This window comes from Phalacrocorax aristotelis, chromosome 17, assembly GCF_949628215.1.
Source record: "Phalacrocorax aristotelis chromosome 17, bGulAri2.1, whole genome shotgun sequence".
Lineage (NCBI taxonomy): Eukaryota > Metazoa > Chordata > Aves > Suliformes > Phalacrocoracidae > Phalacrocorax > Phalacrocorax aristotelis.
Window position 1 is genome coordinate 4839322 of NC_134292.1, and position 23458 is coordinate 4862779.

A 23458-nucleotide genomic window follows, 5' to 3' on the forward strand; every position below is an offset into this window, starting at 1 on the left:
CCGTTTTGCCACACTTCAACATTTCTAAATTACTTTTACCTTTTTTTCCCTTGTGAAGCAGCAAATTGTTGTAGTATTCATTTTTCACTAAAAAGGTCAAGTTTTCGATTCTGCCTTCTCCTTGTGATAAGAACCAACCAGAAAATCCAAGACCTTACATATTTTCTACAGGATATCTTCATCCTATCCGAGGTGTCTTTACAAAATCCTTTGCCTGAAATACTCTTTGCCAAAGACATTCAGTGATGAAGTTCCTTAACTCATGTTAACACAGAATGACAGTCTGTGATCTTGAAGGGTGCCAATTTAAAGAGGAGGGGTGCCTTTTCTTTGCCTTGGCCTGTATGTGGGACTCTGCCTGGAGATGCTGCTGTGTCTCTGAGGGCTCTGCTCAAGAAGCCCTGTTGACTTTACTGGGATTATTACAGGAGCAATGTTGTGAAATCACTCTCAGCTTTCCATCCCCTGGAAATCACAGTTCAAATGTGCCTGCAGCCAAGGGAGAAAGTTCTTGTGTGACAGCAGCTCTTTTCAGTGTTTCATTGCGCTGTATAGACTGCCACAGAAAGGTTAGTGATTTTTTTTCTGGCATGGTCACCACGCACTTTCTCACACTTCCAATAACAAGAAAACAACAAGGGCATTTGCTCTTTAGTGAAGTGCTTCAGTAACGATCTTCAGAAAGAGAACCTGAAAAAAGAGTGTGATTCAAGTCAGGCTTGGGATCAATACGCAAACCTGGGGTCAGGGCTAGGGTAACATGGGGGGGGGGGGGGGGGTGGAGAAGACAGGAAAAGCATAAAGGAGAAGGAATTGAAGGACAAGGATAGATGGTTCTTCAGAGGAAAAGTGAGGCTTATTGGCAGGGCTGGATGGGTGGTGAGTGAAATGGGCTCAGGATGAGGACGGACAAGGTGGCCCCAGGTCAGAACTGGAAGTGTTAGTACAGTTTGGAAAAAAGCTTAATCCTAGCAGCTGGCAGCCTGGAGTCTCTCAAGCTCCAGCACAGCTTTTGGCTTTGAGGTTTTCCCTCCCACAGGAAAGCAACTCCCCTGCTGAAAAGGCAGATGCACGGTAACCTGTTCCAAAAACAGGCAGCTGTCAGGACAAGGTAGCTACCTTAGCAAGGGATGTGTTAGATCTCAAGAGGGCCCTGCCTCTCTGCACAGCTAAAGGCAGAAACTGCTTGAGAGGGTGATTAATTCATCAGTAAAACATTAATTATCCTAATGACTCCATTCATTAACCTCTGAAGTGAGAGGAACTGGCCCCTCTTCATCTCCAGAGAAATTTAGCCCCTTCCAGCTTCAGTGCTGGATTTCCAGGTGCAGAAAACTAGGTACATGAATCTGTTAAAAATGGGGCAATCTGGGGAGCAAATACCCCGCAGGCAAGGTCGTAAGTATGGTGGAAATCTCACACAGGCACCGGTGCAACACCATTAATGTCAGCAGAACTTCTGACTTACCCAAACGTCTATGACTTCAGGTCTGAACATCATGCTTGCTCTCCAGCACGGTTGTTCCCATAGAGCAACTGTGGCTGTGATTCCCCAGTTCTACACAACCAAGAAAATACCCTGTCTTTTGGCCAGCAGAATATACGGCTCAGTCCCACTGGGACTGCAAATAATGTTCTGTTTAAGAGTTAGTATGAAGAAAGATAGGCTTAAACATGTGCGTAAATATTTCTTTGACAAGGAGCTTTACTATGAAGGCAGTTCACATCTGTGAACTGATCCCGCAGTCTCCCTTGTGTTTGTAAAGACCTGCATCTGTTAGATAAAAATAGCTATGAAGTTTGGAGAAGGGTGGAAACTGTTTTTCAAAGAGGCTATGATTCTGCTCCTGGTTCTGACACTGGCTGGCTTTCAGCTAGCCCTGCTTCCTCTCTGAGCCTGGGTTTTCTTCCATGCAAACTACTTTATAATCTATTAATTAGAAGTGCTGCATGAGAGCTGAAAAATAACATTATTTCTGGGATGCAGCACACCTCTGCCCTTGGGAGACATAATGACTGCTTCTGAAGTCATGTGCTCGTTAAATTAAACTTCATGATCATGAAGTTTAATTCACGTTCATGCTCAAGTCATGAACGAATGCGGCTTGCAGCTTCCAGGGCCCTCAGTAATGCATTTTCAGGTGGGGTTAGCACTTCACACCTCAGTTTCCTCTTAGCTCCTAGTACCTCTATGTAGGTATACGAGCCTTTCCTAGGCTCTGCCAGTGCAGCAGAGGATGCACGATCCTTCCTCAGTTTCAGTTGGCTAAAGGGAATGCAGGAGTCACTCTGCTGCGTTCCCCCCACACGCATATTGCTTCTTGGCACTAATGTCGAAGTGAGATCTCCTGCAAGCTGCGTATCTATGCTACCTGTGATCTCCTGGGCTGGATTCTTTGTGTGTCAGCATCCCCTGCCATCCCAGCCTGCATGCTGGATTGCTGTCAAGTTACTGGAGCTATGACAGACCTCTCCTAAGTGCTGGATCTGAGCTGGATCCATCCTAGTCTCAAGATCCTTTCCAGAACCCTTAGCAGAACCATTCCAGAGTTCAATAATTTCATTTTTAAAAAGCTTTCAATTTATTTTGACAGGGCTGGAGTGTTTAAAGATGGCAAAGTGAAGGAGATAAATAGATTATTGATCGGACAGGCTTGTAATTCCTTAGTGAATTGGATTTAGCTCCTTCACTGAGATCAGGTCTCTGCCATAAATCTCCCAAGGAATCGATAAGATGGAGAGTGCCTGGTGAGGAGTACTTTTGTTTGTTACCATGGCCACAGGTAGGGACCGGGAGCAAGTCTTCCACAGAAGTGGAGGGTAGGAACTTGGAGCCACGTGTCTCTGCTGAGCCAACCTTGGGAAACAGTTATCCTGATTGCATCAAAGTGTTAACTGCATCAGAGATTGCAGTCCAGGGCTGCAGAGGCATTGCACACGTGGACTGCATTTGTCATGCTGAGATAATGCCATGTGCAATCATCGCTATAATGAGTTATCCTGGCATTAAAAGACAGTTCAGCTGCAGAGGCTGGGGTTGGGAGCATGACCTGGCTTTCTGGTGACACTGCAACAGGATGGAAAACTCCCACCAGGTGCATGTGCTGTCCATTCCTTGTCACCTCCAGGCTCTGAATCCAAACAGTGGCCGTGTGTTCAAGACCTATCTGACTGCAAACTGGAGGCAGCTTCAGAGCCTTCCTGGCTGGCCTGGGCAAGGATTGGGGCCATGATTAGAAAGACAGCAGGAGCTGCCAGCAGAAGAAAAAAAAAAACCAAAAACAACAAAAAAGAAGCCAAAAAACGAAATTTCTGTTAATTCCCCAATCTAGATTACACTGCCAGAGAATAAAAACTAGTTGCAGCCTTTTCAGTATCTCTCAAGGGTCTGTGTTTGCTGTGTCTCTGTGCACCTGGCACCAGCACAAAGTCTGCGGCTGCTGAGGGCTTTATGTCAGAAAGTGGTTTGTTATTTGGAACAGCGGTAGGGTTAGAGCTTGGAGCCCTGGTGTCTACAAAAGCCTTCATGGTCTAATATTTTGAGCTAATTGTAGTTCTATGTAGTCCTGTGTTTAAAGATCTGTGGATATCTAGATCCAGGATGTATATATGTCTAATACACTGTGTTGGTGCATAGATCAGTCTACCAATCCTCCTGCATCCTGTTGCTCCTCATCCTTACCAATAAATTCAGAGCAGACTGCCCCAAAGTTATTATTCCCCAAAATTACTATTCCATGACTTCCCCCAAATTACTCATGAGCAAACCTGCAACGAAGTTTATCAGTATTCACATAAATGAGCATGAACCTAGGGAAACATATAAAATTCAGAGCTTCCGGACTAAATTTTTTTCCAGGCAGGGGTACTCTCTCTCCCAGTCCCCATCAACACCTCTTCACCAGCACAGCTGAAGTCTGTGAGCTGTATGTGGCAATTCCCAGAAGTTCAGCCACTTTGCAGAACCCCTGGAGCCTCAGGCCTTGACAAAGTGGGCTGGAGGTCTTCCAAAGCTGGGCTTAGTTGGGAGGTTTCCAGTACTTCCTGTTTCCAACTGAGCTGGCAAGAGACAAAATAGCTTTTTTCACTCTATTTCATTCTCCTTCTGGTGCTGGCTATACCCCAAAAGGCAGAGAGACAATGAAAGGGATAGGAGGAAGAAATCAAATGAGTCTTTCACTGTTGAGGAAAGAATCTGTGGGTCCTTAAATTTGGATTGTATTTGTTTTAAAATAAAAATCAATACAATGTTCAACCCAAGCTGCAAGGGTTGAACATGGGAAGTGTGCGTAAGGGACGATATCTACCCACCTGTTCACATGTGGAAATTAAGGGGTATTGTGTTTAGAGGGGTATTGTATTTAGAGCTACCGAGAAAAACTTGTTGGTTTCCATCCTCTGTGGAAAACCAACATAGAAACCCTTTTTTATTGTTTGTGGTGGTGGTGGTGGTTTTGTTTTGGGTTTTTTTTCTTAGTTTAAAGGAACAACATCCCCAATCTGTCATCAAAAGTGCTTGGATTGGGGAGGGCAGAGGGAGTTTTGATGAAAAAGTGCCTTGCAGCTTGGGTTGAACATTGTATTGATTTTTATTTTAAAACAAAAGCAATCCAGGAAGAGATTTCTAGGAGAACAGATCTGTTTGCAAACTTTTTATCTAGTCAGAAAATCCACAACCTATGTATCGCATCAAGAAAACTTTTAGAAAACATGAACTACTCAACCAAAACTCACCTTGTCTCACCATTCCCAGAAGTGAGTGATGCAGAATAATCTGAGCTACCTATAGCTGCAAATCCAAGCCCAGTCCAATTTTGTCACTGTGTACAAATCAGAAAGCTGTTGCGTAGTGTAATCCAAGCAGTCATCGCTTCCAGCTCTTTTAGCTCACCCAGCAGAAAGTCTTGTTTGTATCTACCACATTCAAGCCTTGCTGAGGGGTTATGGTCAGGATCAGTCAGATTACAAACTCTTTCTGCTTTCAGATGGATCAGATGAGATGGAGTCCAGAACCGAATGGTTCCCTCTCGGAGTTAGTAGGGGGTTAGACAGTTATTGTTGGCTTCAGGAAGCCCTTTCCTAGCCCAGAGTCCCGAATCAGCAGCAACACGGCACAGTGGGAACAATGCAGAAGCTGGCTGAGGAGGCTGGTGCCTATGAGCAGCCAACAGGGAAAGTCTGAAAGGGGCCAGCTGGGATCTTCTGCTTGCTCTGGGCAAAGGAGCTGCAAAGGGAGGTGGAGACTGAAATGCTCTGAAGCAGATATTAAGGCATACATGTGGGTTGCATACACTGGAGCAAAACTGACATTACAGACATAAGGGGGAACCGTTCTGCCCTTACAGGTTTAACAGCCTTTTCTGAAGTGATGACTGAACGGACCAGAAGACACCAAACCAGGCAACTGTGACCACCACAGGCTCTCTACAGGCTCCACAACACCGAATGTCAGCGCAGAGTTAGCTCTGGGACCTGGCTGTTGCGTGTGTCTGTGGTGGGTATCATGCACGGGTGATAAGAGGTGGGATCTCAGAGCGTGCTGGGTGGTGTTGGTGGGGGAAAAATTGCTCCTTGTTTGGCAGGGGGCAGCATGAAGCAATGCGAGACCCTCTGTGCTCTCCCGAGTGCTTTGTAAGCAGAGCTGTGCTCCAGTGAGAGGGAGAGCTGCCAGGCTGGCTTCCTTTCCCCAGTCGGGGTAAGCCATCCACAGCGCTCCATCCAAACCCATGCGCTGTCTGATCCCAGCTATTAGCCCCCACCGCCATTCCTCAACATGGGAGCCAAAGCAAACGCTTCCCCCGCTTGTGAGACAGGCTTCCCCGCGCCTGATGGTGCTTGGCCCTCCCTCGCTCGGCTGTTGTCCCTCACCTCGTTTACATATCATCATTTGTCAAGCACCGTCTGAACACTTCGTAGGCTGCCTTCTCCCTCGCCCTCCAGAGCTACGAAAAGGTCACCTGTCTAACAGGGAGAGGCACTGGAAATAAACTCATGTGTTTTTCCTCTATTCAAACATCAGATGTGACATGGAAAGATGAACCAGCTGCCAGGAACCCGCTTGGCAGGTATGATGCTGTGCAGCGGTTTGTCCAGGCCCTGCCTGTCTGCCACAGATCATTACTTGTTCCTGTTTCGAGGCTGTACCTCTCCGTGCTGTCTCAATGCAACGGATGCATTATTTCTCCTTGGACACAATAATTTGATGGTGCATACTAAAAATCCCAAAGAACTGTGGAGATATCCAGCTCCCGAATTACCTGGGAGATGTGACATGTCTATTACCGCAGGTGTGCACGTGGATGGAAAAGAGGGCTCACAAGAGCTGTTCTTCCCCGTGGAAGCTCAGAATGCTGAGCTGTGATGCTGTCTGTTGAGAGAAACCCCCGTGACACAGAGTGGCAGCTCCCTGACTGCAACGAGGGTAGCAAACCCAGCCTGAACCATTATCTTCATGTGTGCTGTCGTAGCTCCAGGGACTATGACCTTGCTTTGAAAGGTACTTAATGTCTACAAGGAAGATACAGTCAAAACAATTCCCTTCTACCAAAGTGAAACACGGCAGAAAAAGAAGTGAAAAGAAAGAGTGAGAGGAGACTGGGCAGTATTTCAGCTGTGCTGAGGAGCAGCTCTTTCCCGTTTTGAGGTGGATGTCTGCCCAGGGCCGCCTCAGGTGCCAAGCTGGCCCTGGGCGCTCAGGTCTGGATCCTGAATCTGAACCACATCTGAGGATGGCGCAGCTGGAAATGGATCAGGAAACAGAGTTCAGAGGGGACACGGGCAACCTAGTGGTGGCTCTGGCATCCCCTCTCCCTCCTTCACACGGACATCTCATTTACTGTTTTCTTAGTTCCTGTTTAATACCGGCACAAAGTCTTTTTCCTCTATAGCAGCTTTAGCAACACGCCTTGCAATGCAGCCCTTCAGGTGGGACAAGGGGAAAACGTGAGTGAAGGCAGGCCTGAGACGTAGTGAGCAGCTGTCTGAAGACGCTGAAGCTTCCTTAAAACTTTCTCCCTAAGATTCATCCATTCCTCCATTGGCAGTAGTCTGGGACTTGACTCCTCCTCTGTGTGCAGAATGTTTGCAGGTGTGACACCTTCCTCCACCTAAACCTTGCTTCTGGGTGCCCCATTAGCCTCCTGCCCACAGCCTCTGCTGCGGGGACTTGTTGGGTCCTTAAACCAACGGAAGAGGCTGAGGGCAAATCCATGAGCTGGACCAAGCGTACTTTGCAGTGTCCTTCCCTGACCTGTGTAAATCCACCCTTGTGTCCACTCACGCTGTATCTGCACTACAAGCGCTTTGACTTCTTGCTTTGCCTTCTCACAATGAGCAATACCAGTGGAATCTCATCCACACCTGCGGTTCTCAGATGTCACCATGGTAAAAATGATTACAATACAGCTGTGTGCTTTAAACATTATGTCCTGAGGCAGGTGGCATCTACTAATAAAAGATGGATTTAATCCTTTGTTACTGGCTCACCCAGAAGTCCTACATAATAGGAGCATTGCTTAAGAGGCATTCAAGATCTTGTGCAATCATACTTAACCCTTTCATGATGCTGCTAGTGATATTTACGGCTACTCAGAAATTAATATCTCAGATTTCCATAAGGCAGACTTTACCCAGGAGAAAAAAATCCACTTTTCAATATCTGTTTTCATCCCCAAATTGAGAAGAAATATTTTAACTTCCACAAAACATGAAACTGCAAAATGTCCGCGTCCACTTGACAAAATCAAGAGACTCAACCCTTTCATTAAAGGTGGAACAACAACACTTTGAACATTCAAATGTTTGAAATGTTCCCTTGAAAAGCTAATTAAAATATTCCATTAAAAAATTTGAATTGGAGATATAATAGTAGCAATATTTTCCGGAAGAGGGGCAGTATTTGAGACCAGATATTTTGCAATTGACAGAAAATCTGGTTAGAACTTGAGAACACAACAGGGAAACTGAGGCACAGCAGAAGCCACATGACTTGCTCAAAGACATAGAAGAGTGACTTCAGAGCCGCGGTTAAAATTCATGAGGCCGTAACTTTCAGAGCTGCTCTCTGCTGACTGGAACACACCAAGTAGAACCTGTTGTATCTGATACCCTGTACAAGACCTTCAGCACTGTGTGACTTGCTTTCCAGGGTATGAAGAAAAATCTCAGGTTTTTAACAGCCCCGCAGTGTCCTGAGTCCCATGGGCTCATTTTTCTGTAGCTATTTAATTGCTTGGTTATCCCAGCCCGAGCAGCCTGTGCGAAGTACCCTGAGGTGATACCCTCAGGCATTGACTCGAGGGGGAGCTGTTTGCCTGTAAATGAGAATAGCACTCATTCTTTTCAGGCACTGCTGAATCATTTCACCTTTTTTTTTCAGAATTGTTATGCACAGTCCTGCCCTTTATCAGGTCAGATGTCAGAGTCTGCCCCGTCTGTGTGGTGCCTATGGTCACCTTGCTGGTCACAGGGGTTGGAAGAGCTGGACACATCACACTTTTGAAGGTGGTAGGAGTTTGTTAGGTGCGTGAGTCCCAGGCTGTTTTCCCACAAGATAATTCAGATTAAGCAGCAAGGGGAGAACCAGGGCTGCCTGGAGACCCAGAGATGTCCACACAAGCTCCTTAGGCAGTCATGCAGGCAATATGCAGATATAGGTAGATGCGCTGTTAGGATGTCAGACTTGCCAGACCCACTCTCTGTCTGTTAACAGAGACCTCGGGGATGGCTGAAAGGTGAGAGTTCTCATCCTTCCAGCCAGACTCAGTGTGGAGTTTGATGACCCATCTGGCTGGCACCCAAAGCTGAAGTTTTGGGATTCCCACCCCGAGCTCTGAAGCCATTTCACCTGCCTTTAAATAGAACAGGGCTTTGAGGGAAACTGGAACTGGAACAAAGCTCCTTCCCCTCTGTGGGGCCAGCAGGGTCGATGAAGAAGAAGCTGAGGGTGAAATCAATTAATTCATTCATTACTGAGCTACTGCAGTCACAAAGATATTTCAATTGTGCTTGCTGGGAGGTCCTCATGAGAGATACATCTCATTTTCAGCAGGGTCCCCAAGGGGAGGACATAGTCAGACAATTTCATTCCTGCTGACTACAGGGTAATACAGACGTTCCAGGGAAAATGTACCCTCTTGTCACCTGAAATTTCACTCCAGAATAGGCAACGGTTTGAGTGAAATCAGACCCTCAGTACTCACAAGGAAGCCTTTCAAGCCCCTTAATCACGATTCCACCAGAAACCACATGCTCTGGGCTGTAGTCGGCTGCCCCAAACTCATCACTGTGGCCTGAAGGGCACATCATGCAGCTGTATTTGCGTCCATGCCAATTGTATGGCCTCCCTGTACTGCATGCACCCCTTTACTCTCTGATCTTGTGAGTGAAGTTTAATGAATTAAAATATGAATTCAGGTAATTTAAAAAAAAAAACTGCAAAGGTCTAATCACTGAATAGCTTTTATTACAAGGTACGGTACTTTTTTTGTGTACCTTTGCACTCCAAAGCAGAGAGCAGATGTCAGTTGCTTAATCACAGTGGTGATTTCAAACCCTTTGCTCCTTCCAGAGAGATTTTCAGGAGTTCTGCAATCAGTATCTGGAAATCTTCTGAAGATATAGCCGTTTATTGGAGGATTTGGCTGGGTAATGTTTCAGGGGAAAAAATGTCATCCTGTCTGAATATACCATGTTAGCAAGAGAGAAAATGTACCTATCGACAGATGAATAGACAAAAAGAGCCTGCAATTCTTGAGAAATAACCAGAACTTTTCAATCATTTCCATCTACCTGACAGCAAAGTTCACCTGCAAAGCAAGGGCAGGGTCTAAACAGCTACAGCATAATCTGAAAAACACTGAAGTGGATAGGGCTATGGAGTAAAAGCACTAAAGTGCTGATGAATCTAGTCCATTCCTTTTATATATAGAGGATACAGATTGTACAAACAGTCCCTTCCTGGGCTGGGCTGAAATCTCAAGAGGAGTGATACATCAACAGGAGGAAAAGACTGAAATTCATGGGAGGTTCAGTGACAGCAAAGGAGCAAAGTAATAACTGCTTCTCCTTTCTTGTCTTGCCAAACAGGGATTGTTCATAAAACGGAACAAGCTTTCTCAGTTTTGAGGGAAGAAGGATGTATGGAAACATTGTTTTTACAGTTCTGTAAAAAAAGTCCTTATACCTGATGCCAACATAATGTGAAACTTTGCTATGCACTTGGTTAAGTACAGGAGTAGCCAGGACTGCCTAAATCCAGGTCAACTGAGGGTGAATTAATTCAGGTTTGTAGATGCAGGTGGCTGACTGTGCTGAGGGGTGTTGTATTTTCCATGCCTGGAAAATTACTTGGGCTTCTGAATGGTGAGAAGAAGAGAGGGGATAAAGGCTTAGCAGAGTCTGTCAGAAACTGAAAGTTTCATGTTTCCGTGTCCCACGTTCAGTGCCTTTTTCTTTTCTTTCAAAGCTCTGATACATATATAGAGAGATTTTCTTTCTTCCATTCCCATTTTCAGTACCCAGCCAGGAACCAAAAGTGCTAGAAATACTTCTAAGGGATGTCTGCATAGCCAATTGTCCAATTTCACAGGCCTTAATGGCTTCTACTGGAACTTGCACACCCCTCTCTGTCTGCTATGCTGCACACCAGACACAGCAAATGTCAATGACAAAAAGCCAAGGTAAGTGGCCAAAACAAACCCTTTGATATACAGGAGACTGAAAGGGATTATTTTTCACTATTTATTTTTTTTTTATTTTCAAGATCTTTTATTCTTAATATATCTACTTTTTAGTAGGAGAAGAAAAGACATCAAAAGTGTGACACACAGCTAACTTTAGGGCTGAACTGAATAACTCTTTAATGACATATATCTTTACATTAAAATCCCAGATGGTCATTTTCTCAGTCCACTGAATTTACAATATTCAGCAGATAACTACAGAGGGAAAAAAGCACCCCCCATCATTTGAAGCTCTCTCTGGCCAGATCGCCTCAGCTATTCAGACACTGGTGTCCCCACAGGTGAATGCAGACCCCTTCTTTCCCCCCCATAGTGCACGGGTCCTGAGTTTGTTCTGCTGTACCAACCCATCCGCCACAAGCTGATGCTCTGACATTTTGGACAATGCACCATTTGCCCAGAAAGGTTTTGCCCTCTTAAAAGCAAGCTGGGCCTGCAGACAGCCCTATTAGCATCAATGTACTAAGCAGCTGGGAAATAATCTTGCTGGTCAGAGGAAACTGAGCCGGGGATGGAGGCAGCGCACGGTTCATCTGGCACTGGTGTCCGTGGTCCATCCTGCTGTAAGCTGAGGGCAGCACAAGCGCTGCCTGGGCAGACCTCCCCAGGGGTAGCTAGAAGAAGGAAGGATGCAAAACCTTCTCCCTTGCTCAGCAGCCAGTGTGACAGTTGAGACACCTCAGCCATTTGGCTGACTGTGACACTGACCTTTCTCTATAACCTTGGCTACAACCATCTTCCCAAGCTTTAGTTTCTCCAGCTATAAAATTGAGACACCAGCACTACAATTTGCTTTCTTGCAATTCTTTCCTAATGAAGAAAAGCATGTTTTGCCTCTTAAACCACTCCATCCTGCTTTGCGGAGCAGCACACGCATACCAGCCAGCTTGAAGTGTTGCAGATTTGTACCAGGTTGTTACAAGGGGCACAGAACGAAACTCAGGGGTTCTGACAGTTCGTCTTTCCCCTGAGCCAGGCTCATTACCTAACTAACTTCCCTGGTTTGACTCCTAATTCTCCAGAAATACACAGAAGAAAACCGAAAGAGTGAATTAAGAAATGAACCTGAGAAACAGAGGGGCTGATTCTCCGCCACCCTGTGCCAAGCCCTCCGTGTGCATCCTGTATCCTGCTGCTGGGCTCTGCCTGCACGGGAGGGTGAGCAGGAACTGCCTCTGAAAGCCTCAATCCCTACATTTATTTAAGCAAAGCTTCAGATGGCTGACGGGGATCAGTGTAAAATGAATGATTCCACATGGCAGCGCAGTCATATCCCCCTCCTTCCTTGGCTTTTTTCTTTCCTACAAGAAAAATGAAATCCCCAAAGTCTGTCTGCCTGTCTGCTGCTTTCAGGGGGGTGGGTGGTTGCTCTGCTTAATCAAACTCTGGTGTTCTCAAGCTCCAGACAAAAACCCAACCCAACCTTAACCTGGGAAGGCCTTCTGACTCCAATGTCTTGATACGTTTTCTTAAGGGAGGGGGTTACAAAAGGCCTTATTTCCTGTGTTCCTGCTGCAAGATTTAAACCCTCTTTCCTGGTGGGATTCTGCTATGCCCTAAAATCCAGACTGATGTTCATGACATATTCACCAACTATGTGCTGCATTATTATTGCCTTGCTTGGCTGTGCAGGAATATAAACTACAGGGATATGAAATCTTCCTCCTTATTTTCTGTATTCCCACTTTTAGCTGTGCTGATCCTTTACCTGCCTCTCTCTTCCCTCCTTTCTGCTTTGTATTTTTTTGTAGGTGTGATTGCTAAGATGGGAGAGCAGCGGGTGCTTGTGCCTGTCACAGGGGGCCAGCAGACATCGCAGGTAGGACAGGTGCCTTTGGCAGCCGAGGGGCAGGGCGGCTGCTCCCTCTGGCAGCGCGTCCATAGGGGCTGCAGCACACGCAGCAGCCAGGGCAGCCCCCAAAACACAGGCCATGGGAGCCGGGCGCGTGGCCGCAAAGTTGGCGCTGGCTCCGGAGGGGAGTGTCTGCAGGGGCAGCTCTGTACCCTCACGACTGTCAGCGCCGTATTTTATGGGAACAAGTTGTCTAGGCCAAACCCTACAGCTAATGGCTAAACTGGGGAGCGTGAAACCTGTCGGCACTGAGATAGAGATGCAGGGAAGCGAATTGGTCACTGGAATAAAATCAGGCAACTTAAGGAGGGGAGAATAAAACAGGCAGAATTTTCCTATTCATTTAGGACTGCCCTGGGCAAGGCAGGGCGGTGGCAATGCAATGGCTTGTTATGGGTTATGCTTGCAACATCTCCCATTGAAATACTCTGCTTTTAACTGCTTTTAATTACCTGGGCTCTGGTTTGTCATGCGGAACATCTGTTGCAAGTTAGGTTTTGCATGAGCAGTTTTAGATAAAGTGAAACAGAGTACTACTCCCCCACCACCACCTTGGAGATCGTTCTCATGTTCTACCCACTAAAAAAAAAGAAAACCTGTGATAAAAATAGCGTGAGATGATGTCATTAAGAATTATCATAATGCATCTGGAAAGAAAAACCACTGGGGATACCTAGGTGATCTTAAATCTGACACTTTTTTTTTTTGAATCCCTGATTTAGTAATTTTAACCTGTTTCTAACAGTAATGAGGACATGATTCGTATTTGCAGAGGTCTGGCTCCGATCTGAATAGCGTGTGTCAGTGCACGAGAGGAGATGGGGCAAAACTGCGTCGTTATATGTCACCATTTCTTGTCCCCTTTCCTGTACAGGTTCCTGCACAAGTTCATGTAGTGTCGGCGGTGCAGTCTGTCCCCCTCAAGATGGAAAGTAGAAGCAACCACCAAAAGATTCAGCCTCTGTGCCATCCCCAATACTACCCAAACTGAATGGAAGGACTAGCAGAAACGAGGACAGGATGTCCAGGCAATTTATATCCATCCTCACACTGATAACATCTCTGCTTCCTTAAGAAGGTAGCATTTCTGTGCTAAGAAATAACCTAAGCTGGTAACTGTGCAGCATCTTTTCATACTGGCTAGCTGGGGCCACTCCAATTGAGTATAATAAACGATATGAGGAACAATATAAGCGGTGTTATAAATAATAATGCTGCAATTCCACTGATGGCTTATGGTGGCATTATAAATGATCGGAGCAAAGTCAGGAGGTCTCTTCACACCACTAGAGCCTCATGGTGGAATTATAGATCTAATTTAAGTGCATTTGGGGGGTAAATTATTTATTAAAGTGTAAAGCTTATGGAGATAAATGTTCAAGTAGTCAGACTCGTAGACTAGGTGAGCATTCCTGGTCCTAATAATTACAGGTAGAATTTACCCCCGGGCAAAAGGGCTAGATCAAGATTTTAGCAACATTTTAGGTATCCAAAAGCCCTGGAGGACACTTCTTGGCACTGGGGTGCAATCTCTAGACTTACAATGAAATGGTCTCAATCAATCTTGAACACCAATTGCTCATACACCCGTTTTAATCATTAAACTGGAGTTAGGAGACGAGACCAAGAAGGAACTTTTCTCAGGCTGATGAAAAATCGTAGCTATTGTTTGTTATCTTACAACTTTTCTGTTAAGTTTTCCTGCATTACAGCCCTGAAATGGAGTCCTGGTGCTGGTGTTTTCACCTCTTCCTGCATATTTAACTCTAATTTCAGTCAGAATTTGTCACTGTTGCTAAACTAGGAAAGCCCTCACAGGACCCTGGTGAATTATCTCTGCCACCCACTTCTTGAGTGACCTCAGGCATGTGCTTAAGCCTGAACTCTCAAAAATTTATATAGACACCTTGATCTATCAACCTGCAAGTTGTAAGGACCTCTCTACACCAGCCTGGCTGTTCTCTGCGTGGCCAGAGCACACAGATCCCCAAAAGCCAAGCTCATGGAAGCATTACCAGGTGTAACCTGACGTCTGCCTTTAGCAGGGGAAGTAGAGGCAGACTCAGCTTATAATCGCTCTGAAGACTGCATTTTCTGGAGTCTTCTGCAACATAAAAATTGTCCGTGGAGCAGGAGTCTCAGCAGAGTCTTGCACCACTGGGCTGCAGTAAGGATAAATACATTAAGATGAGGCATTAGGATACTGTTGTAATTAGGAACCATATAAGTAACTTAGATATAGAATGAAGCTACTAATAATGCATGAATGCAAAGCCTTAAGAGGTTTGCTTCATATAAAGCACCCAGCCGTTCAGTGGCTTAGCTCAATTCTCTGAAGCTGCGAATTCAGCCTGAAAATCTTATGAGGATATGCACTTTCAGTGAGGCTTTTTTTTCCTTGTCATACTTAAAATATTGCTGAGGCCAACTTTTTGTCTATAGGTAGTGGTTTTCCCATAGCTTCCAGCCAGAGTAGAAAATGTTGAAAAGCAAGGGAAAATGTATTTAAAAAAAAAAAAAAAAGGCAAGTAAAATTAGGCAGAGGGTTCGGGGGAAGACAGGTTCTGATTAAGGGAGTGTATCTAATGGTCAAACCAGGGAGATGGAGATAGGATCAGTATTCCTGGCACTAAATCACTGTGTAACCTTGTGTCTGTCGCTAAGCTTTTTCTGTGCTCTGCTTTCCTCCTCAGTAAAATGAGTATTATAATTGTTACCTTCCTGATAAGGGTTTCAGTTAATCAATTTCTAAAGCCCTTAAGTAGAAAGAGACACAAGATATCATATCAACAAAGTCCAGTATTTATCTGTGGCTGGATATTCTCTGAACTGCACCGTCTGTAAATGAATAGGACCTGATCTATATAAACCAGAGAAATTCCTATCGACTTTGATGAATAAACACTGTTTCTTGCGAATAATACCTGTGTGTTTTTGTCACAGGCAGGATTTACTTCTTTAAAATATGTTTGAAAAGCAAATTAAAAAGGTTTCAGGTGGGTTGGTAGAATTGAAGTCCCCTGATGACTGAATTGCTTGCACAGTTTGCCTGTGCTGTTCCTTATAGTAACTTGAGTCAGTCTTTGTGCTGCTGGTGGTAACGGTAGACAGAAAAAGTCCTACGTCTGATTTTGCTCAAAATGTTGAATTTTTGCCAAGGAAAAGGAGGACGAAATAATGAACTTTTGACAGGCGTTTTTCAAACAACAGAATACTAAATTATGGTCTGGGAATGAAGATCCTTTCTTACAAGAGACGACTAAGGAGCTTAGCTTTTTTAGCCAAGCAAAACTGAAGGCTGAAAAAGAGGAGGCGATTGTTGCATATAAGTAGATTGGGGCATAACAGCGGGGAAGAAAAAGAGCTATTAAATCAAAGGGACAATGCTGAAAGAAGAACAAATGGGTATAAACAGACCATTAATAAATTCAGGCTGTTAATTAGAAGAATATGTTTAAATATCAGAAGAGCTGGATTATAGACAGTCTTTAGTTAGGGACTGGCATTGGCAGGTGAAGTAGCCCGCCTAGGTTTAAGATGGAGCCACTCTTGCACTGCAGCCAAGTGGCAGAGGCGGAGGAGTGGTCCTGAACCCAACTCTGTACCTTTCTCATGCTTGAGCAAGATTTTAGTATTTCCTTCAGTTTACTACATTTCCAGGTACATGCGGAGAATAACCTCCTTTCTTCAAAGTGCCTTTCTACATATATCATGGCTGCATTTTAAACTGAGGAGCTACTTATCACATCACCTATACCTTTCTTCTATTCTCATCTTTGCTCCGGTCAAGTGTTTTTACTGCCTTCCCTCACTTCTTTGCTGTTACTGTCCAATCCTTATTTCCTCCCCTTCCTCCACCTTGTAGGCCAAACTGTTTCAGCCCTGTCATTTGTTAAGTAAAGTCTTACAGCTGCAGCTGATGGTTACAAGCTACAGCACAAGTGGAGCAGCTTGAATTTAAAATGTGCTTGTTTCCTTTCTTGCCCTGCTCACTTTGGGCTGCCGTGGCTTTCACTGCAGCAGCTCAACACTTTAATAATTTAAGTGATTTACATTCCCCAAAGTGCACCCAAACAGACTTATTATGAGTGTTTGCGACCTGTTCTTCTAAAGAACTTTTCTGATGTCTGCTCTTCATTAGAGGTGACCACCCAAGTTGGTTCAAAGTGATAAGAAGAAGGTAAGTGCTGTTTCTTGAAGCTTATCGTGGGAGCCAAGCCCATTAAGATGGACTGATATTAGGGGTCTCTGTGTTCATTTAGGTTGCAGAATGTGCAGGTATGATTAAAACAAAACACTTGGGGGAGGGAGAGAGATTCTAATTTCTCCCACACTGATTTTATGTTCTTCTAACAAGAATTCAAGCATGCTTCCTCACGAGCTTTTGCCCACTTGTAGGTTAGTATCATTGTTTGGGTTTTTTTAAACTTGTGCCAGCACATCCCTTTGGGTACACAAATCTCTCCTTGGACCACTCTGGCCTCACAGAAGAGGATGTCCCTTTCTCCAGGCCAACGGTAACCCACTTGGCAAAGTTTCTCCTGCTCTATGCCAGGTAGGCTTATTCCCCGTAGATGTCCTCTGCTCTCCTTTGCACCAAGGTGGGGCTTCCTGCAGGTGTCTGACTGATTTCAGCTGGCCTTAAGCATACAAGTTTTGCTCTGTTGCTGGAAAATCTTAAATATATATTTTTTAAGACTTGTGTTAAGAAGGTATCTTGGATACGTGCTTCAGGGACTGTATTGTCACAGTAGACAAGGAAAGCATTTTTATAGCTACTGTGGAACTACGGCACAGCGAAAGTCAAGGGGACTTTATCCAAGGCTGTATGAAAGTTTGTAGAAGAGGCAGGTACAAAATCAGTACTCCAGGCTCTCTACCCTGTGGATTAGTCCCAAGTCTGTGCTTTCTTCTGAATTTGTACAAGCACATGGCTTGGTCTGAGTTGCCCCAGTTCATTTTGTCGTGTCTCAGTACTGTGTAGTCAAAATTTCCCCCCTGTGCTTTTTTTTCTGTCCTGTTCTTCACCATTTTACTGCCTGGCTTGAAATTTCCCTGCCTCACTGCATTGCTGGGCACACATAATTTTTTCTGCTCTGGTTTGTCCATCACTCTTAAACTCCTCTCCCTTTCTGGGGAGTCTGTCCTTTCGCATTTGAACACACACAACTCATGTTAAGCAGCAAATCAATCCCGTATTCCTTATTCTGGTGTGTCATATGGGAATCTCTCTGGAGTCCACAGTGAGGGCTACAGCTTCCCCCCTGACCTGTGAATTCTCTCCTGCTATGGGGACTGAGCACTAGTCCCTCATCCACTAAAAGAAGACGACTTCAGCTTCATTTTTCACTGGAAGTGACTAGAATGACCAATCTGCTGCCTGCTGAGGAGCAAAAGGTCAGGCCAGGTCCACTCTGTGGCTACTTGTTTTTCTCCACAGTGACCAATTTCAGACAGTAATAGAAGCATCAATAATGTCTCTGTCTTCTCTGACTGTTACACTTCCCCCCCCCCGCCCCCATATTGATCGAAATATTGCAGCCTCCATTTGTAAGCTCAGCCCTGCGAGGCAGGCTGAGGCAGTCACTCAGCACTTGTCTCCCCCCGAGCAAGATTTGAGGAGAGGAACTAATCTGGGATCATGGAGGTGTTGACCATAGATCGTAACTTGTAATCTCCTTGGCTCGTGCTCTTTTGTGGCTGAGGTCTGAGCTTTCAGTGCTCTGGGGAGTCACTTGGCAGCCAGAATTCTGCTAACATGTTTGCATGCTTAGAAGCAACAGAGGAAAGACCCTTTCGGAGGACTGATCACTGGCCCAGTTCAACAGGCTCAGCCTCCGCTGCCGGAGCTGTAGAGGAAGCTGAGAGCAAGAAGGGGCTGTGTGGCATCTGTGTCCTCAGAGCAACGTCAGCTGTGTCCCTACTCACCTCTGATTAGAACATGATCCAAATCAGTAGGAATTCAATGGAAACCAAGTCTTTCTTCCATCCTGGGGGGGAAGACAAACCAACAACAAGAAGAAAATAAACACAAAAAATAAAATAAAAAAATACCACCCCCCAAAAAAAAAACCCACCAAACTAACCAAACAAAAAAAACAGTAAAAACAAACAAAAACCACAAAAAAAAAGTCTAAAACCAAAAAACCACACAACCAAAACTCAAGACACCTGTCAGAGAGCTTCTTCAGAGGTCATACTTCTTCTCTGTCACCGGGTCAGACCTAATGACATACCTCAGCTGCGAACTTCTTCAAACTTCATGGCTTACTTTTCTCAGGGTAAATTAAAGTTCATAGCTGCGCTTTGGTTTAGTTGCCTCCTTAGTCTGGGACTGCTGGTTTTTGAGCTCTCACCCTTGAGCTATCATTTCTCCTTGCACAGGGACAAGGAAATGGAGGATGATACGCTCAAGACCCTCTAGTTTCCATCAGACCAATACTGTGTCAAGCGGGAGGCAGACCCTATTCCTCCCTGTATCCCTGAACTGACTAATTCTAATTTCTGCAGCATCTTACCCTCTGACATACTGCAGAGCACTTATAACTGCCCCTGCAGCCAGTCCTACCGCATCATAGACCTCTGTGGCATCTAACCGTCATCTTTGGTCACATTTGGCGTGGCTGTAAGACATGATACCGGCTCCTGCTGGACTGCTGCTCTGGAGACCATATATATCCCATCCGAGTTCCCCCTTCCAGAATACAGCTAGCACTCCTCGCAAACACTGATTTCTGTTGACAGCTGAAAACTCGATGAAATTTGGTTGTTTTAAATCCGTTTCTGCAAGCACATGTTTCTGACTAAAAGGGCTTTGTAGTTTAAAATTGCTTAAGTTAATTGATATTCAAGAGAGATTATTCAATGGTAATACATTCATAAGCAATGTCACTGTTTGTTTGAAAAATTAAAACATTAATTTAAACTGTAAACAGGGGAAAGATGTTGTACGAGTAAGGATTGAGAAGGCACTGCAGGACATCTGACTGGAGTACTGTTATACCTATGTCCATACGGGACATGTATATTTTAAAATGAGGAGAATCAAAACCATTTCAGGCTTGTTTTCTAGCTCTTCTCAAAGTCTTTCCTCTTCAGTAAGAGGAAAAGATAGTTCAGCGCTCACATGAGTCTTCAGAAACCTCTGTTAACTCTCCTCTCCATCAGCCATCTCTCGTGACGGTGGCTGAGTCTCACAAGGGCATTTGACCGTCTGAGCCTGCAAGATGATGGCACTCCTATCCCATGTAATGCCTGCTGGGATTAAAATCAGTCCATTTTGGCTGAAAAAAAAATGCCACTGGCCATTTTCACGGTACTATCTATATCGCTTCCAGCAGGAAAGCTTTCTTAGGTGGAGAGCGGCATTTTCTGAGACTTTCTTTTTACTAATAAATCCCTGCTTTATAGATAGATGAAATGGGTTGTAAGCCTGGGTCAATCAGGCAGGCTACAGCAGTAGATAGAGCAATAAGTTAAAATTTGGATGACCTGGGTTCAAGTTTCTGCACTGCTACAGGTCTTCTCTGTATGTTGGATAAGTCACCTCTTCTCTCTGTCTCAGTTCTGTTCTCTAACATGGGGCTGTCAACACTTTCTTGCTTCATGAGATTTTCAGAGTATAAATACATTAAATGTGTGGAAGCACTCAAATACAGTGGTAATGAGGGTCATCTAAATACCATACTTAGATAAGTAAGGTTGATTATTTTCCATCTCCTTTATCCCTGCATGATAAAAATGTTTCCAGAAACCATCATATACAACACACAATCCAGAAGCAGTGGGAAAGTAATTCCCTGTCCTCAGCTATGTTTTTTTTTTATGTGGATGAGGTGTATATTTGCAGTGGGGGTAGTTATTTTATCACAGAGCCTTTTTCTACACATTGGTAAGTAGGGTATATTTTGCATGAGTTTATCACGCCACCCCAATAATGTTAGCAAGTAAAATATACAAAGTTGTTTATGGTGAGGGAAAATCAGATTTCCTCTCAGAGATTATTGGCAGTAGAAGAGTCGGAATGACTTTAATCCTGTCCAGTACAGAGAATTCCCAGTAGCTTCCACATGTTAGTCTTTTGTTTTTCAGAATTTTATCTTTGCTTTCCAGTAGGTCACAGTAAACTTGATTTGGCAGAATATGATCCCTGACATTTCTTCTAACACAGCCTCTGTATCAGATAGGAATGCTGGTTTTTTTCCTTATGAGTGCAAGGCAATAAGGTTGTTCCTTAAAATGAACGTGAAAACCTGAGATGTCTAAAACAGCTTTCAGTATATGGGAAAACTATGGTATATTATTATTTATAGAAAAAATATGAGTAGTAGAACTCCTAGGTTCTATCTTTATGTCTAGCAGCGAATGACCAATTGTAAGTTGTGTCCTCTCATGCCTCAGTTTCCCAGTGTTCAAGAAAACAAAATTAATTTTTAAGGCAAGATATGCCCTATCTATCCAATGCGATATTCTATTATGGTTTATTTAACCATTAAAATATTTTTTTAAAGCAAATGATTTAAAGCTGATAGTAAGAAATACTTTTCTTACACGGCCCATAATTAACATGTGGCACTCAATGCCACAGACATTATTGAAGCCAAGAGCTTTGGAGGATTCACAAAAGGATTAGACATTCATATGAATAATGAGAAATTCTATTAGAGAAAATAAAAAATGTATGAGGGATGGAGAACTTCATGCTTCAGGGTATAAAGCAGCTACTAATTGATGAGGGCTAGGAAATCAACGTGCCCCTCTGGGCAGGACATCCTGGGGTGGTTTGCTGCAGGGCTTCTTGAGCCTGTGTGAAGCTGGGATGCTGACTGCTGAAGGGATTGCTGGTCTGCCTGAGCCTCTGCCCTGTTGCAGTAAGGCAGCTCCCACCTAAAGGTGGAAATAAGAACCAAAGGTCCAACCAAGCCAACTGTGGCTGAGCCATAGTGGCCTGGTAGCCTATAGCACAGTGAAACTGCGATTCTTGACGTTGCATCCAACTGCTTCTGACTCCCCAGCTGTGCGGAGGTCTCAGTGGCTCCACGAGCTCCCAGCGCAACTGGAGAGTGCTGGTTTTGCCGGCAGGATGGCTGAGCCACCTTGACAGGGTGTGCTGAAACCTGTCCCATCTCCCCCATGTGTAATCCCAGAAAAAACCCTCCAAAAACCACAAAAGTGAATTGCACCTGGTCGCTCAGTTGATTTGAAGTCACTCCTGTCCAGTCTCCACCTGACTGTTTATCCAGGGCCTTCCACAGACATGTTTGCATAAGGCATACAGCCATTAAACAAACACATCAGGTAGCCAACCATGTTTGCACCTATCGAGCAAGCAATTATAGATCATTCAATCAAAGGCTTTTCTTTTGATCCAGCCTCAATTAACAGGGAAGGCACTGCCACATCTGCCTGCAAGTTCAGAAGTGTCCACAATTCAACTTAGATTATTGCTATATTTCTGCAGCCTTTGATAGAGTAAGATTGATTACAAGACATAAGAAAAAAAGGTGACCTTCCTCGGACTTCTCCTATGGTATTTCAGTTAGTATTTTATAATCACTGTTTAACAGAGAAATTGCTCTCTGGTTATTAATATAAAAATTATCACCTTCTTTGACTAATAAAATCAATAAAGGCTCCTATCCTTTGAAAAGGCCAAAAACCTTCTCTCTGTTCATAATTAAACATTTCAACCTAATCTTGAGCAATAATAACCTTCAAAGTTTTATAAAAATTCTAATAATAATATCTTATGGAACACCTTTCCGCTCAGCAGTTTCACAAACTGTGGCCCAGATTTGGAGAGCATCTTTATGCATAGCTGGACTTGGACATGCATGTCAACTTTTAAGGAGATTTTGTGGTGTTTTACCGTCAGTGATAAGCAGATGCATGTAGGAACTCTATTTGTTGCATTACTAAAACAATTAAAAGGCGGCTGTTTCTGGGTTTGCTATGTAGCAGCCAAGTGACATAATTTTTAATTGTGGGTGCCTGCAGTAAGGCATTTGCATTCAAATAGCTTATTTATTTCTTATATTTGTGTTGGAACGTGGTGGAAAGAAGTACTTCTTGATGTCCCCTTGTTAGGGGTTAGCTATGAATATTTAGAGTCAATGTTCGTATAGTTGGTGAGCACTAAATATCACTTGCCTAACCTCCCATCCAGCCAGGGTGTCAGTGTTAACTCACTCAATGGGAGAAGCGGGATCAAAATTCATACTCTTATGTGGTGAGATACTGCTTCTGCCTCTCTAATTTCTACTGTCCTTTCCTGGAGTTACATTTATCAGGATTACTCGCTTCTCAGGCAAGTTACCTCTGTCAAGCTTGAATGGCTATTCTCACGGGGTACCGAGACACGCGCGAGCTAATTAACTATCATCCTGCATCTGATGATGACGAGCATCCATTGAGAACCTTCCATCCCAGTGGATCATATGGAGCTTCACATATTAGACAAACCTGCATATGCCAAGCGTAGGGATTATCTCTTCATAAATGATTGGCAACCAGTTTTGAGTCGACTCACTCGACAGTTTAAAAGCAGGCGCTGGAGCTACACAACAGTTCACGGCAGGGAGTACGGAGTACCTTTATGGAACGATTAACTTGTCTACGAAAATGAAGTCTCTGCAGGGCTTTCATTTTACATGTAGCTGCCACCAGGAGCCCTGTAACAGAGCCGGCATGAAATATGGGTTAGGGATCCCCTTTCACCATTGCCTGTGTATAGAATTCCTGCAGGCATCGCAGGTATAGATGTCAACTTAGATTTAGGTAATGATAACTCAGAATTGGCCCTTTTCATCTAATCCAACCCTTTCTTAGGCATAAACGTTTCCAAACACAAGTTTTTTCTTATGAA

General features: G+C 44.3%; 1 long non-coding RNA gene across 1 annotated transcript in view; it reads left to right on the plus strand.

Annotated features, from left to right (window-relative positions):
* Positions 1 to 12140, plus strand: part of LOC142065686 (uncharacterized) — a 51634-nt gene extending 39494 nt beyond the window's left edge. Inside the window, exons 2-3 of the long non-coding RNA XR_012663498.1 lie at positions 5346 to 5494; positions 6020 to 12140. This is a non-coding gene — a long non-coding RNA (uncharacterized LOC142065686). The remainder of the gene's footprint in view (positions 1 to 5345; positions 5495 to 6019) is intronic.
* The last annotated feature ends 11318 nt before the right edge of the window (positions 12141 to 23458 follow it).